The 14,104-nt window shown below is 42.0% G+C and overlaps 1 long non-coding RNA gene and 9 other non-coding genes across 10 annotated transcripts; 9 read left to right on the forward strand and 1 right to left on the reverse strand.

The window, feature by feature from the left end:
- Positions 1-1,501: 1,501 nt before the first annotated feature.
- On the reverse strand, positions 1,502-3,164 carry LOC125715732 (uncharacterized). Its single transcript, XR_007384160.1, has 3 exons — positions 2,506-3,164; positions 1,624-2,378; positions 1,502-1,590 (listed from the first exon to the last, which is right to left on the reverse strand). It is a non-coding gene; the product is annotated as an uncharacterized LOC125715732 (long non-coding RNA).
- Positions 3,165-3,576: 412 nt separating this feature from the next.
- LOC125734717 (5S ribosomal RNA) lies at positions 3,577-3,695 on the forward strand. Its single transcript, XR_007394020.1, has one exon. It is a non-coding gene; the product is annotated as a 5S ribosomal RNA (ribosomal RNA).
- Positions 3,696-4,773: 1,078 nt separating this feature from the next.
- On the forward strand, positions 4,774-4,892 carry LOC125732810 (5S ribosomal RNA). Its single transcript, XR_007392176.1, has one exon. It is a non-coding gene; the product is annotated as a 5S ribosomal RNA (ribosomal RNA).
- Positions 4,893-5,977: 1,085 nt separating this feature from the next.
- LOC125732930 (5S ribosomal RNA) lies at positions 5,978-6,096 on the forward strand. The gene has a single exon (XR_007392293.1). It is a non-coding gene; the product is annotated as a 5S ribosomal RNA (ribosomal RNA).
- A 1,086-nt stretch (positions 6,097-7,182) lies between these two features.
- LOC125735555 (5S ribosomal RNA) lies at positions 7,183-7,301 on the forward strand. Its single transcript, XR_007394849.1, has one exon. It is a non-coding gene; the product is annotated as a 5S ribosomal RNA (ribosomal RNA).
- A 1,075-nt stretch (positions 7,302-8,376) lies between these two features.
- LOC125735150 (5S ribosomal RNA) lies at positions 8,377-8,495 on the forward strand. The gene has a single exon (XR_007394447.1). It is a non-coding gene; the product is annotated as a 5S ribosomal RNA (ribosomal RNA).
- Positions 8,496-9,651: 1,156 nt separating this feature from the next.
- Positions 9,652-9,770, forward strand: LOC125735840 (5S ribosomal RNA). Its single transcript, XR_007395126.1, has one exon. It is a non-coding gene; the product is annotated as a 5S ribosomal RNA (ribosomal RNA).
- Positions 9,771-10,845: 1,075 nt separating this feature from the next.
- LOC125734395 (5S ribosomal RNA) lies at positions 10,846-10,964 on the forward strand. The gene has a single exon (XR_007393709.1). It is a non-coding gene; the product is annotated as a 5S ribosomal RNA (ribosomal RNA).
- Positions 10,965-12,040: 1,076 nt separating this feature from the next.
- On the forward strand, positions 12,041-12,159 carry LOC125734396 (5S ribosomal RNA). The gene has a single exon (XR_007393710.1). It is a non-coding gene; the product is annotated as a 5S ribosomal RNA (ribosomal RNA).
- A 1,077-nt stretch (positions 12,160-13,236) lies between these two features.
- On the forward strand, positions 13,237-13,355 carry LOC125733505 (5S ribosomal RNA). The gene has a single exon (XR_007392849.1). It is a non-coding gene; the product is annotated as a 5S ribosomal RNA (ribosomal RNA).
- Positions 13,356-14,104: the final 749 nt, after the last annotated feature.

Here is a 14,104-nt window from a genome sequence, read left to right on the forward strand (position 1 = left end):
ATAAAACACACGTATACATGATACATTTTAAAACACTTGTGCAACTTTGAAAATAAAAAAACTTCATATTACATTAACAAAATCTCCTTTGATAAAATCCCTACAAACTTTTTACAACTTTGCTTTTGTAAAATAAAAGCCATGTTCATATTAGATTTCAAAACTAATTCACAAAATGAATGCATAAAACTTTGTACATTTTAAAAATACGTTTGGGCTGCAAACATATAACAAAATGTTTTTGTAAAACACCCAAACATCTTACATCTTAAAACATCTGTACATCTTACTTTGAAAAACTTTTATGTTACGTCTTAAAACAGTTGTACATCTTACTTTGAAAAACTTTAATGTTACATTTTAAAACATTTGTACATCTTACTTTGAAAAACTTTCATGTTACATTTTAAAATACTTGTACATCTTACTTTGAAAAACTTTCATGTCACATTTTAAAACATTTGTACATCTTACTTTGAAAAACGTTCATGTTACGTCTTAAAATATTTGTGTAACTAAAAACTATGGTCAAGTTATATTACCATTCTTTAAAGTTTTAAAGTGTATTTGCATTTAATGTGTAAATGCAGCTTACTGGTTGCTATTAAATGTAATTAAATAATCATGTACACCTTCTTTAAAATAACAAGACTATATCCTAAATTCTTACACCCTTGCCTGATTCCACAGTTCCTACCCCTCACTTATATGGCCCCCCTCCCACCCTTCCATGACTTGTGAGATAAGGAAAGCACACTTCCCAACCTTTGGTTGTGCGCTTGTGCGCATGCTTGGGGTTTTGCTGTGTGTGTGTGTGTGTGTGTGTCTGTGTGTGTGTCTGTCTGTCTGTGTTTGTGTCTGTGTAGGTTGTTCATCTTGCGTCCAAAGTTAAGGTTATATTTTATACTACTTTAAAATAACACATTTTTGTTTGACTGTTTAACAAACACATCTAAAGTTTTTATACATTTAAACATTAACAAAAGCTGTTAATGTTGTTTTCTTTAAAATTTACAAGTCTATTTTGTGTGGTTTTTCACAATAAGACTCATGAACGACTAAGTTAGTATGTTTTGGGGTCTGTAAACACATGGCGGTCCTATACTTTCACAGACCTAAAGTTAAACTCTATAGCCCCTGACCACCGGTGTGTGTGTGTGTGTGTGTGTGTTTGTGCACATGAGCATGAATATACATTTACTGAAAAAACATATTTATTAAAATAACTAAGGCTTTATTCTGTCAAAAACAATTTTTAAATAATTCTAGCAGATAAATGGGGTCGTTATAGTGAATCTGTAGTCTCCCTGCATAGTGGATGACTGCTGACACTGTTGAATTTGAACTATGTTTCATTAACTATCAAACAGTCTGCAGCTCCGTTACCGTTGTCAACTTAGCATTGTACTCCAGCAAGCATCTCAGATCAAGCTTGTAGATTATATAAGCTGGGGCCGTGGGCACCTTGTAGGATGTCTTTATTAAAATAACTAAGACCTTATTCTTTAAAGTTTTTAATGTGTATTTGCAGCATGGTGCTAAATGCAGCTTACTGGTTGCTATTAAATGTAATTAAATAATCATGTACACCTTCTTTAAATATAATTAAATAATCATGTACACCTTCTTTAAAATAACAAGACTATATCCTAAATTCTTACACCCCTGCCTGATTCCACAGTTCCTACCCCACACTTATGTGGCCCCCCTCCCACCCTTCCATGACTTGTGAGATAAGAAAAGCAGACTTCTGCCTGCCTGGTCGGTCATTTCTAGCTGCTATTTAGGTTCTTCCTCAAATCCTGTTGCCTAAATGACTTATATTCCACTCATATTAATTTAAATCAAAACAATCCTTATACATTTTAATAAAAAACGTGAACTATATATGTTTGGTGTTTTTTTGATTGAGCAAACTCTTTTGTGTTTTTGTGTGCGTGTCCGATACAACTGTAGTTTGTATCAACTTTTTTTTTAGTTTGACCTCCGGGGTGTGTGTTTGTCCGCATGCGCGTGAATAAACATTTACTGAAAAACGTATTTATTAAAATAACTAAGACTTTATTCTGTCAAAGTTTTAAAAAATGTGTTTTGATGCATGTCACTAAATGCTGCTTAATAGTACCTAACCGGGGCTGCTCCCCCAGAGACAGTTGCTAGTCCATTTATTCTTTTAAAGACTACTGATTCCAATTTGGTGCCATATGCTTTTATCTTGTAGGCCGTAGGATAGCTCCATTTCTACCAGCTATAGGCCATGGTACGTCTGGGCTATTATGCTTAAATTCTTTATTAATTAGCGTTGGCTATGTGCTTTATAACACTGCTGATTCAGGTCTCTTGTAGATTTTCTCTTGACTGGTCAGCGCAGTCTCTCTCTTGTACATAGAAAAAACAGAGAATACCTATTATTAGAATGTTATTTTTAATTTAATTTAATTTAATTTAATTTAATTTAATTAATTAGCATTTTTATCACGCGAATAAAAGAAATAATATACTCACCGGGTAAGGCCTGGATGAACCTCTTTGGCTGGCAGGAAGGGTAAGACCTCGAAGATACTTGTGCCTCTGCCCTAGGAGGAATAGGCCCCCCCGCTCGCCGCAATATCAACCAGGTGCAGTCATATCGTTTCTCTGTTAACCCATATCTGTACTGTCATGTATGAAAACAGGATTTACTGGGAGACAAGGTGTCCAACTTGATGTATGGCCCAAGTCGTTAGAGACGGCCTTCAAAAGTGTGGCCCCATACGCTGATGTAATACAAACGCCTGCGTGAGGAAGAAACACACATACATTGTCAAAACTAGCGCCAAGCGTTTTTATTGGACGACAGACCCTCCACCTCCTCCTCCTCTCATTCTTTGCTCCAACTTTATAATTTTCTCCCAGAGTCTCAGTCTCTCAGAGTTTCTCTCAGACTCGCGCAGCGGGAGGGCTCTCAGCTCTCCGGCATCGCTCTCTCCGAGGATTATCCGAGCCCGCGGGGACCTTAGCGCAGTACCGCACCAGACACAGGGTTCTAAGGCCTTTGCTGATTCTCCAAAGCCCGGGACCTTACCGCGGTACCGTAACACCAGACACGCCGTACGCTCACGCTCCATCAGGTAACCCACCCCCGCTCGGCCCCGGCTGTGCCCGACAAAATAATAACTTATTAAAATAACACACACACACACTCATAAGCACTCTCCTCAATATAGCACTCTCCTCAATATAATTTAAAAATAAAATAATTAAATAAATCATTTAAAATAATTTATAATAATAATAAATAATAATTTAATTTAAAATAATAATTTAAAATAAATAATAAATCATTTAATAAATAAATAATTTAATAAATAAATAATGAAATAAATAATAAATAAATAATAAATACAACTCCCGTGACGTCACATCGTACCACCACAACCAAGCCCCGCCTACACAAGCCCCGCCCACAAGTGACCTTTTGACCTGACCTGTCAATTTGATGGAAGCGGTATTCCATCTCTCTCTAGGATCCAATGAGACCAACTGGCATGTATAGAGGCGTGTAATGCAAAAGGGCTGTTTTTGGTAGCATCTCTCGCTTACGGCCATACCACCCTGAACACGCCCGATCTCGTCTGATCTCGGAAGCTAAGCAGGGTAGGGTGTGGTTAGTACTTGGATGGGAGACCACCTGGGAATACCGGGTGCTGTAAGCTTTTCTCACTTTTACTTTATACAGGGGGCGCTCCACTTCACGATTAATTTAAATCTATCACTCCCCTTCCATTTTACTATTTTATATATATATATTTTTTTTCTCTCATTCATAAAGGCAGCTTTTACACACCGTTTTACTCTAAATACTTCCTGGTAATTCTAGGTGCTGTAAGCTGTTCGTGCCTTTATTCCACCAGGGCGCGATCTTCTCACAAACTTGAAGACTGTCACTCCCCATTCACGTTTTACAACTTATTGTTAATGATAAAGAGACAGCTTTTTACACACAGTTTTAAACAAAGTACTGATATTATTCCTCTTCAACTGACCGCTTTGTTTTCTATGCAAAAACCACTTCGCCACAGAAGACTCGATATTATTGGCATAGCAAGTTCTGCTCTTCTCCTTTCAAAACATGCTAAAAGCTGTATTTAAAAGAACAGATTGGCCGGGGTAATTCACACCCTTCAATGCCAGCTTAATGTTTAGGTTAGTGGGAGTCACAGAGGAATTAGGGATGGAAACTTCTTTGCTGGTGGTAGAAGCGGTCTGGTGAATTTTTAGAGAGAAGAGGCCGTCGATGTTTGAATGTAGAAAATTGTTCTGGCTGCAGCCTGCAGTATGGACTTGTTGGTGTGTGTAGCTCCCAGTGTTCTGACAGCGCGACGTTTTGGGGAAGCATGTGATTCAGCAGCTACCAGTGGGCTTCGTGCGGCAGAGATTTTGTGGCTGTTAGCGGAGTTGATAACAGAGGGTCGTTAAGAGAAGCCTGCATGCAGTAGGCAAAGGAGTAATGTTTGCCGGCGGGGGACGTGCGGCGATTAACCTGTGCGGTAGTGAAAAGGAGTTAAAAAGAAGGAAGTGTGCGGATGCGGAAAGAATGGAATAATTGTGGTAGGCTGCCGGCTGAGTAGTTTGGTGAATGTTTGGTGTGGGTCCGGCGCTGCCGATTGGATGGTGGGGCTGCAGTGTGAGTCAGATAAAAAAAAAAAAAAAAACATTAGTAGGATCCAATGGGACCAACTGGCATGTATAGAGGCGTGTAATGCAAAAGGGATGTTTTTGGTAGCATCTCTTGCTTGCGGCCATACCACCCTGAACACGCCCGATCTCGTCTGATCTCGGAAGCTAAGCAGGGTAGGGTCTGGTTAGTACTTGGATGGGAGACCACCTGGGAATACCAGGTGCTGTAAGCTTTTCTCACTTTTACTTTATACAGGGGGCGCTCCACTTCACGATTAATTTAAATCTATCACTCCCCTTCCATTTTACTATTTTATATATATATATATATATTTTTTTTTTTCTCTCATTCATAAAGGCAGCTTTTAGAAACCGTTTTACTCTAAATACTTCCTGGTAATTCTAGGTGCTGTAAGCTGTTCGTGCCTTTATTCCACCAGGGCGCGATCTTCTCACAAACTTGAAGACTGTCACTCCCCATTCACATTTTACAACTTATTGTTAATGATAAAGAGACAGCTTTTTACACACAGTTTTAAACAAAGTACTGATATTATTCCTCTTCAACTGACCGCTTTGTTTTCTATGCAAAAACCACTTCGCCACAGAAGACTCGATATTATTGGCATAGCAAGTTCTGCTCTTCTCCTTTCAAAACTTGCTAAAAGCTGTATTTAAAAGAACAGATTGGCCGGGGTAATTCACACCCTTCAATGCCAGCTTAATGTTTAGGTTAGTGGGAGTCACAGAGGAATTAGGGATGGAAACTTCTTTGCTGGTGGTAGAAGCGGTCTGGTGAATTTTTAGAGAGAAGAGGCCGTCGATGTTTGAATGTAGAAAATTGTTCTGGCTGCAGCCTGCAGTATGGACTTGTTGGTGTGTGTAGCTCCCAGTGTTCTGACAGCGCGACGTTTTGGGGAAGCATGTGATTCAGCAGCTACCAGTGGGCTTCGTGCGGCGGAGATTTTGTGGCTGTTAGCGGAGTTGATAACAGAGGGTCGTTAAGAGAAGCCTGCATGCAGTAGGCAAAGGAGTAATGTTTGCCGGCGGGGGACGTGCGGCGATTAACCTGTGCGGTAGTGAAAAGGAGTTAAAAGGAAGGAAGTGTGCGGATGCGGAAAGAATGGAATAATTGTGGTAGGCTGCCGGCTGAGTAGTTTGGTGAATGTTTGGTGTGGGTCCGGCGCTGCCGATTGGATGGTGGGGCTGCAGTGTGAGTCAGATAAAAAAAAAAAAAACCAGGAGTAGGATCCAATGGGACTAACTGGCATGTATAGACGCGTGTAATGCAAAAGGGCTGTTTTTGGTAGCATCTCTCGCTTACGGCCATACCACCCTGAACACGCCTGATCTCGTCTGATCTCGGAAGCTAAGCAGGGTAGGGTCTGGTTAGTACTTGGATGGGAGACCTCCTGGGAATACCAGGTGCTGTAAGCTTTTCTCACTTTTACTTTAAACGGGGGGCGCTCCACTTCACGATTAATTTAAATCTATCACTCCCCTTCCATTTTACTATTATATATATATATATTTTTTTTTTTTTTTTCTCTCATTCATAAAGGCAGCTTTTAGAAACCGTTTTACTCTAAATACTTCCTGGTAATTCTAGGTGCTGTAAGCTGTTCGTGCCTTTATTCCACCAGGGCGCGATCTTCTCACAAACTTGAAGACTGTCACTCCCCATTCACGTTTTACAACTTATTGTTAATGATAAAGAGACAGCTTTTTACACACAGTTTTAAACAAAGTACTGATATTATTCCTCTTCAACTGACCGCTTTGTTTTCTATGCAAAAACCACTTCGCCACAGAAGACTCGATATTATTGGCATAGCAAGTTCTGCTCTTCTCCTTTCAAAACTTGCTAAAAGCTGTATTTAAAAGAACAGATTGGCCGGGGTAATTCACACCCTTCAATGCCAGCTTAATGTTTAGGTTAGTGGGAATCACAGAGGAATTAGGGATGGAAACTTCTTTGCTGGTGGTAGAAGCGGTCTGGTGAATTTTTAGAGAGAAGAGGCCGTCGATGTTTGAATGTAGAAAATTGTTCTGGTTGCAGCCTGCAGTATGGACTTGTTGGTGTGTGTAGCTCCCAGTGTTCTGACAGCGCGACGTTTTGGGGAAGCATGTGATTCAGCAGCTACCAGTGGGCTTCGTGCGGCGGAGATTTTGTGGCTGTTAGCGGAGTTGATAACAGAGGGTCGTTAAGAGAAGCCTGCATGCAGTAGGCAAAGGAGTAATGTTTGCCGGCGGGGGACGTGCGGCGATTAACCTGTACGGTAGTGAAAAGGAGTTAAAAAGAAGGAAGTGTGCGGATGCGGAAAGAATGGAATAATTGTGGTAGGCTGCTGGCTGAGTAGTTTGGTGAATGTTTGGTGTGGGTCCGGCGCTGCCGATTGGATGGTGGGGCTGCAGTGTGAGTCAGATAAAAAAAAAAAAAAGAACATTAGTAGGATCCAATGGGACCAACTGGCATGTATAGAGGCGTGTAATGCAAAAGGGCTGTTTTTGGTTGCATCTCTCGCTTACGGCCATACCACCCTGAACACGCCCGATCTCGTCTGATCTTGGAAGCTAAGCAGGGTAGGGTCTGGTTAGTACTTGGATGGGAGACCACCTGGGAATTCCAAGTGCTGTAAGCTTTTCTCACTTTTACTTCATACAGGTGGCGCTCCACTTCACGATTAATTTAAATCTATCACTCCCCTTCCATTTTACTATTTTATATATATATATATTTTTCTCTCATTCATAAAGGCAGCTTTTACACACCGTTTTACTCTAAATACTTCCTGGTAATTCTAGGTGCTGTAAGCTGTTCGTGCCTTTATTCCACCAGGGCGCGATCTTCTCACAAACTTGAAGACTGTCACTCCCCATTCACGTTTTACAACTTATTGTTAATGATAAAGAGACAGCTTTTTACACACAGTTTTAAACAAAGTACTGATATTATTCCTCTTCAACTGACCGCTTTGTTTTCTATGCAAAAACCACTTCGCCACAGAAGACTCGATATTATTGGCATAGCAAGTTCTGCTCTTCTCCTTTCAAAACTTGCTAAAAGCTGTATTTAAAAGAACAGATTGGCCGGGGTAATTCACACCCTTCAATGCCAGCTTAATGTTTAGGTTAGTGGGAATCACAGAGGAATTAGGGATGGAAACTTCTTTGCTGGTGGTAGAAGCGGTCTGGTGAATTTTTAGAGAGAAGAGGCCGTCGATGTTTGAATGTAGAAAATTGTTCTGGCTGCAGCCTGCAGTATGGACTTGTTGGTGTGTGTAGCTCCCAGTGTTCTGACAGCGCGATGTTTTGGGGAAGCATCTGATTCAGCAGCTACCAGTGGGCTTCGTGCGGCGGAGATTTTGTGGCTGTTAGCGGAGTTGATAACAGAGGGTCGTTAATAGAAGCCTGCATGCAGTAGGCAAAGGAGTAATGTTTGCCGGCGGGGGACGTGCGGCGATTAACCTGTGCGGTAGTGAAAAGGAGTTAAAAAGAAGGAAGTGTGCGGATGCGGAAAGAATGGAATAATTGTGGTAGGCTGCCGGCTGAGTAGTTTGGTGAATGTTTGGTGTGGGTCCGGCGCTGCCGATTGGATGGTGGGGCTGCAGTGTGAGTCAGATAAAAAAAAAAAAAACCAGGAGTAGGATCCAATGGGACTAACTGGCATGTATAGACGCGTGTAATGCAAAAGGGGTGTTTTTGGTCACGTCTCTCGCTTATGGCCATACCACCCTAAACACGCCCGATCTCATCCGATCTCGGAAGCCAAGCAGGGTAGGGTCTGGTCAGTACTTGGATGGGAGACCTCCTGGGAATACCAGGTGCTGTAAGCTTTTCTCACTTTTACTTTATACAGGGGGCGCTCCACTTCACGATTAATTTAAATCTATCACTCCCCTTCCATTTTACTATTTTATATATATATATATATATATATATATATATATATATATATATATATATATATGTATATATATATATATATATATATATATATATATATATATATATTTTTTTTTTTTTTTTTCTCTCATTCATAAAGGTAGCTTTTACACACCGTTTTACTCTAAATACTTCCTGGTAATTCTAGGTGCTGTAAGCTGTTCGTGCCTTTATTCCACCAGGGCGCGATCTTCTCACAAACTTGAAAACTGTCACTCCCCATTCACGTTTTACAACTTATTGTTAATGATAAAGAGACAGCTTTTTACACACAGTTTTAAACAAAGTACTGATATTATTCCTCTTCAACTGACCGCTTTGTTTTCTATGCAAAAACCACTTCGCCACAGAAGACTCGATATTATTGGCATAGCAAGTTCTGCTCTTCTCCTTTCAAAACTTGCTAAAAGCTGTATTTAAAAGAACAGATTGGCCCTTCAATGCCAGCTTAATGTTTAGGTTAGTGGGAATCACAGAGGAATTAGGGATGGAAACTTCTTTGCTGGTGGTAGAAGCGGTCTGGTGAATTTTTAGAGAAAAGAGGCCGTCGATGTTTGAATGTAAAAAATTGTTCTGGCTGCAGCCTGCAGTATGGACTTGTTGGTGTGTGTAGCTCCCAGTGTTCTGACAGCGCGACGTTTTGGGGAATCATGTGATTCAGCAGCTACCAGTGGGCTTCGTGCGGTGGAGATTTTGTGGCTGTTAGCGGAGTTGATAACAGAGGGTCGTTAAGAGAAGCCTGCATGCAGTAGGCAAAGGAGTAATGTTTGCCGGCAGGGGACGTGCGGCGATTAACCTGTGCGGTAGTGAAAAGGAGTTAAAAAGAAGGAAGTGTGCGGATGCGGAAAGAATGGAATAATTGTGGTAGGCTGCCGGCTGAGTAGTTTGGTGAATGTTTGGTGTGGGTCCGGCGCTGCCGATTGGATGGTGGTGCTGCAGTGTGAGTCAGATAAAAAAAAAAAAAAAACCAGGAGTAGGATCCAATGGGACTAACTGGCATGTATAGACGCGTGTAATGCAAAAGGGCTGTTTTTGGTAGCGTCTCTCACTTATGGCCATACCACCCTGAACACGCCAGATCTCATCCGATCTCGGAAGCCAAGCAGGGTAGGGTCTGGTTAGTACTTGGATGGGAGACCTCCTGGGAATACCAGGTGCTGTAAGCTTTTCTCACTTTTACTTTATACAGGGGGCGCTCCACTTCACGATTAATTTAAATCTATCACTCCCCTTCCATTTTACTATTTTATATATATATATATTTTTCTCTCATTCATAAAGGTAGCTTTTACACACCGTTTTACTCTAAATACTTCCTGGTAATTCAAGGTGCTCTAAGCTGTTCGTGCCTTTATTCCACCAGGGCGCGATCTTCTCACAAACTTGAAGACTGTCACTCCCCATTCACGTTTTACAACTTATTGTTAATGATAAAGAGACAGCTTTTTACACACAGTTTTAAACAAAGTACTGATATTATTCCTCTTCAACTGACCGCTTTGTTTTCTATGCAAAAACCACTTCGCCACAGAAGACTCGATATTATTGGCATAGCAAGTTCTGCTCTTCTCCTTTCAAAACTTGCTAAAAGCTGTATTTAAAAGAACAGATTGGCCGGGGTAATTCACACCCTTCAATGCCAGCTTAATGTTTAGGTTAGTGGGAATCACAGAGGAATTAGGGATGGAAACTTCTTTGCTGGTGGTAGAAGCGGTCTGGTGAATTTTTAGAGAGAAGAGGCCGTCGATGTTTGAATGTAGAAAATTGTTCTGGCTGCAGCCTGCAGTATGGACTTGTTGGTGTGTGTAGCTCCCAGTGTTCTGACAGCGCGACGTTTTGGGGAAGCATGTGATTCAGCAGCTACCAGTGGGCTTCGTGCGGCGGAGATTTTGTGGCTGTTAGCGGAGTTGATAACAGAGGGTCGTTAAGAGAAGCCTGCATGCAGTAGGCAAAGGAGTAATGTTTGCCGGCGGGGGACGTGCGGCGATTAACCTGTGCGGTAGTGAAAAGGAGTTAAAAAGAAGGAAGTGTGCGGATGCGGAAAGAATGGAATAATTGTGGTAGGCTGCCGGCTGAGTAGTTTGGTGAATGTTTGGTGTGGGTCCGGCGCTGCCGATTGGATGGTGGGGCTGCAGTGTGAGTCAGATAAAAAAAAAAAAAACCAGGAGTAGGATCCAATGGGACTAACTGGCATGTATAGACGCGTTCAATGCAAAAGGGGTGTTTTTGGTCACGTCTCTCGCTTACGGCCATACCACCCTAAACACGCCCGATCTCATCCGATCTCGGAAGCCAAGCAGGGTAGGGTCTGGTCAGTACTTGGATGGGAGACCTCCTGGGAATACCAGGTGCTGTAAGCTTTTCTCACTTTTACTTTATACAGGGGGCGCTCCACTTCACGATTAATTTAAATCTATCACTCCCCTTCCATTTTACTATTTTATATATATATATATTTTTCTCTCATTCAAAAAGGCAGCTTTTAGAAACCGTTTTACTCTAAATACTTCCTGGTAATTCTAGGTGCTGTAAGCTGTTCGTGCCTTTATTCCACCAGGGCGCGATCTTCTCACAAACTTGAAGACTGTCACTCCCCATTCACGTTTTACAACTTATTGTTAATGATAAAGAGACAGCTTTTTACACACAGTTTTAAACAAAGTACTGATATTATTCCTCTTCAACTGACCGCTTTGTTTTCTATGCAAAAACCACTTCGCCACAGAAGACTCGATATTATTGGCATAGCAAGTTCTGCTCTTCTCCTTTCAAAACTTGCTAAAAGCTGTATTTAAAAGAACAGATTGGCCGGGGTAATTCACACCCTTCAATGCCAGCTTAATGTTTAGGTTAGTGGGAATCACAGAGGAATTAGGGATGGAAACTTCTTTGCTGGTGGTAGAAGCGGTCTGGTGAATTTTTAGAGAGAAGAGGCCGTCGATGTTTGAATGTAGAAAATTGTTCTGGCTGCAGCCTACAGTATGGACTTGTTGGTGTGTGTAGCTCCCAGTGTTCTGACAGCGCAATGTTTTGGGGAAGCATCTGATTCAGCAGCTACCAGTGGGCTTGGTGCGGCGGAGATTTTGTGGCTGTTAGCGGAGTTGATAACAGAGGGTCGTTAATAGAAGCCTGCATGCAGTAGGCAAAGGAGTAATGTTTGCCGGTGGGGGACGTGCGGCGATTAACCTGTGCGGTAGTGAAAAGGAGTTAAAAAGAAGGAAGTGTGCGGATGCGGAAAGAATGGAATAATTGTTGTAGGCTGCCGGCTGAGTAGTTTGGTGAATGTTTGGTGTGGGTCCGGCGCTGCCGATTGGATGGTGGGGCTGCAGTGTGAGTCAGATAAAAAAAAAAAAAAAACAGGAGTAGGATCCAATGGGACTAACTGGCATGTATAGACGCGTGTAATGCAAAAGGGCTGTTTTTGGTCACGTCTCTCGCTTACGGCCATACCACCCTAAACACGCCCGATCTCATCCGATCTCGGAAGCCAAGCAGGGTAGGGTCTGGTCAGTACTTGGATGGGAGACCTCCTGGGAATACCAGGTGCTGTAAGCTTTTCTCACTTTTACTTTATACAGGGGGCGCTCCACTTCACGATTAATTTAAATCTATCACTCCCCTTCCATTTTACTATTTTATATATATATATATTTTTCTCTCATTCAAAAAGGCAGCTTTTAGAAACCGTTTTACTCTAAATACTTCCTGGTAATTCTAGGTGCTGTAAGCTGTTCGTGCCTTTATTCCACCAGGGCGCGATCTTCTCACAAACTTGAAGACTGTCACTCCCCATTCACGTTTTACAACTTATTGTTAATGATAAAGAGACAGCTTTTTACACACAGTTTTAAACAAAGTACTGATATTATTCCTCTTCAACTGACCGCTTTGTTTTCTATGCAAAAACCACTTCGCCACAGAAGACTCGATATTATTGGCATAGCAAGTTCTACTCTTCTCCTTTCAAAACTTGCTAAAAGCTGTATTTAAAAGAACAGATTGGCCGGGGTAATTCACACCCTTCAATGCCAGCTTAATGTTTAGGTTAGTGGGAATCACAGAGGAATTAGGGATGGAAACTTCTTTGCTGGTGGTAGAAGCGTTCTGGTGAATTTTTAGAGAGAAGAGGCCGTCGATGTTTGAATGTAGAAAATTGTTCTGGCTGCAGCCTGCAGTATGGACTTGTTGGTGTGTGTAGCTCCCAGTGTTCTGACAGCGCGATGTTTTGGGGAAGCATCTGATTCAGCAGCTACCAGTGGGCTTGGTGCGGTGGAGATTTTGTGGCTGTTAGCGGAGTTGATAACAGAGGGTCGTTAATAGAAGCCTGCATGCAGTAGGCAAAGGAGTAATGTTTGCCGGCGGGGGACGTGCGGCGATTAACCTGTGCGGTAGTGAAAAGGAGTTAAAAAGAAGGAAGTGTGCGGATGCGGAAAGAATGGAATAATTGTGGTAGGCTGCCGGCTGAGTAGTTTGGTGAATGTTTGGTGTGGGTCCGGCGCTGCCGATTGGATGGTGGGGCTGCAGTGTGAGTCAGATAAAAAATAAAAAAAAACCAGGAGTAGGATCCAATGGGACTAACTGGCATGTATAGACGCGTGTAATGCAAAAGGGCTGTTTTTGGTCACGTCTCTCGCTTACGGCCATACCACCCTGATCACGCCCGATCTCATCCGATCTCGGAAGCCAAGCAGGGTAGGGTCTGGTCAGTACTTGGATGGGAGACCTCCTGGGAATACCAGGTGCTGTAAGCTTTTCTCACTTTTACTTTATACAGGGGGCGCTCCACTTCACGATTAATTTAAATCTATCACTCCCCTTCCATTTTACTATTTTATATATATATATATTTTCTCTCTTTCATAAAGCCAGCTTTTAGAAACCGTTTTACTCTAAATACTTCCTGGTAATTCTAGGTGCTGTAAGCTGTTCGTGCCTTTATTCCACCAGGGCGCGATCTTCTCACAAACTTGAAGACTGTCACTCCCCATTCACGTTTTACAACTTATTGTTAATGATAAAGAGACAGCTTTTTACACACAGTTTTAAACAAAGTACTGATATTATTCCTCTTCAACTGACCGCTTTGTTTTCTATGCAAAAACCACTTCGCCACAGAAGACTCGATATTATTGGCATAGCAAGTTCTGCTCTTCTCCTTTCAAAACTTGCTAAAAGCTGTATTTAAAAGAACAGATTGGCCGGGGTAATTCACACCCTTCAATGCCAGCTTAATGTTTAGGTTAGTGGGAATCACAGAGGAATTAGGGATGGAAACTTCTTTGCTGGTGGTAGAAGCGGTCTGGTGAATTTTTAGAGAGAAGAGGCCGTCGATGTTTGAATGCAGAAAATTGTTCTGGCTGCAGCCTGCAGTATGGACTTGTTGGTGTGTGTAGCTCCCAGTGTTCTGACAGCGCGATGTTTTGGGGAAGCATCTGATTCAGCAGCTACCAGTGGGCTTGGTGCGGCGGAGATTTTGTGGCTGTTAGCGGAGTTGATAACA

This window comes from Brienomyrus brachyistius, chromosome 2 (assembly GCF_023856365.1).
Source record: "Brienomyrus brachyistius isolate T26 chromosome 2, BBRACH_0.4, whole genome shotgun sequence".
Classification (NCBI taxonomy): Eukaryota; Metazoa; Chordata; class Actinopteri; order Osteoglossiformes; family Mormyridae; genus Brienomyrus; species Brienomyrus brachyistius.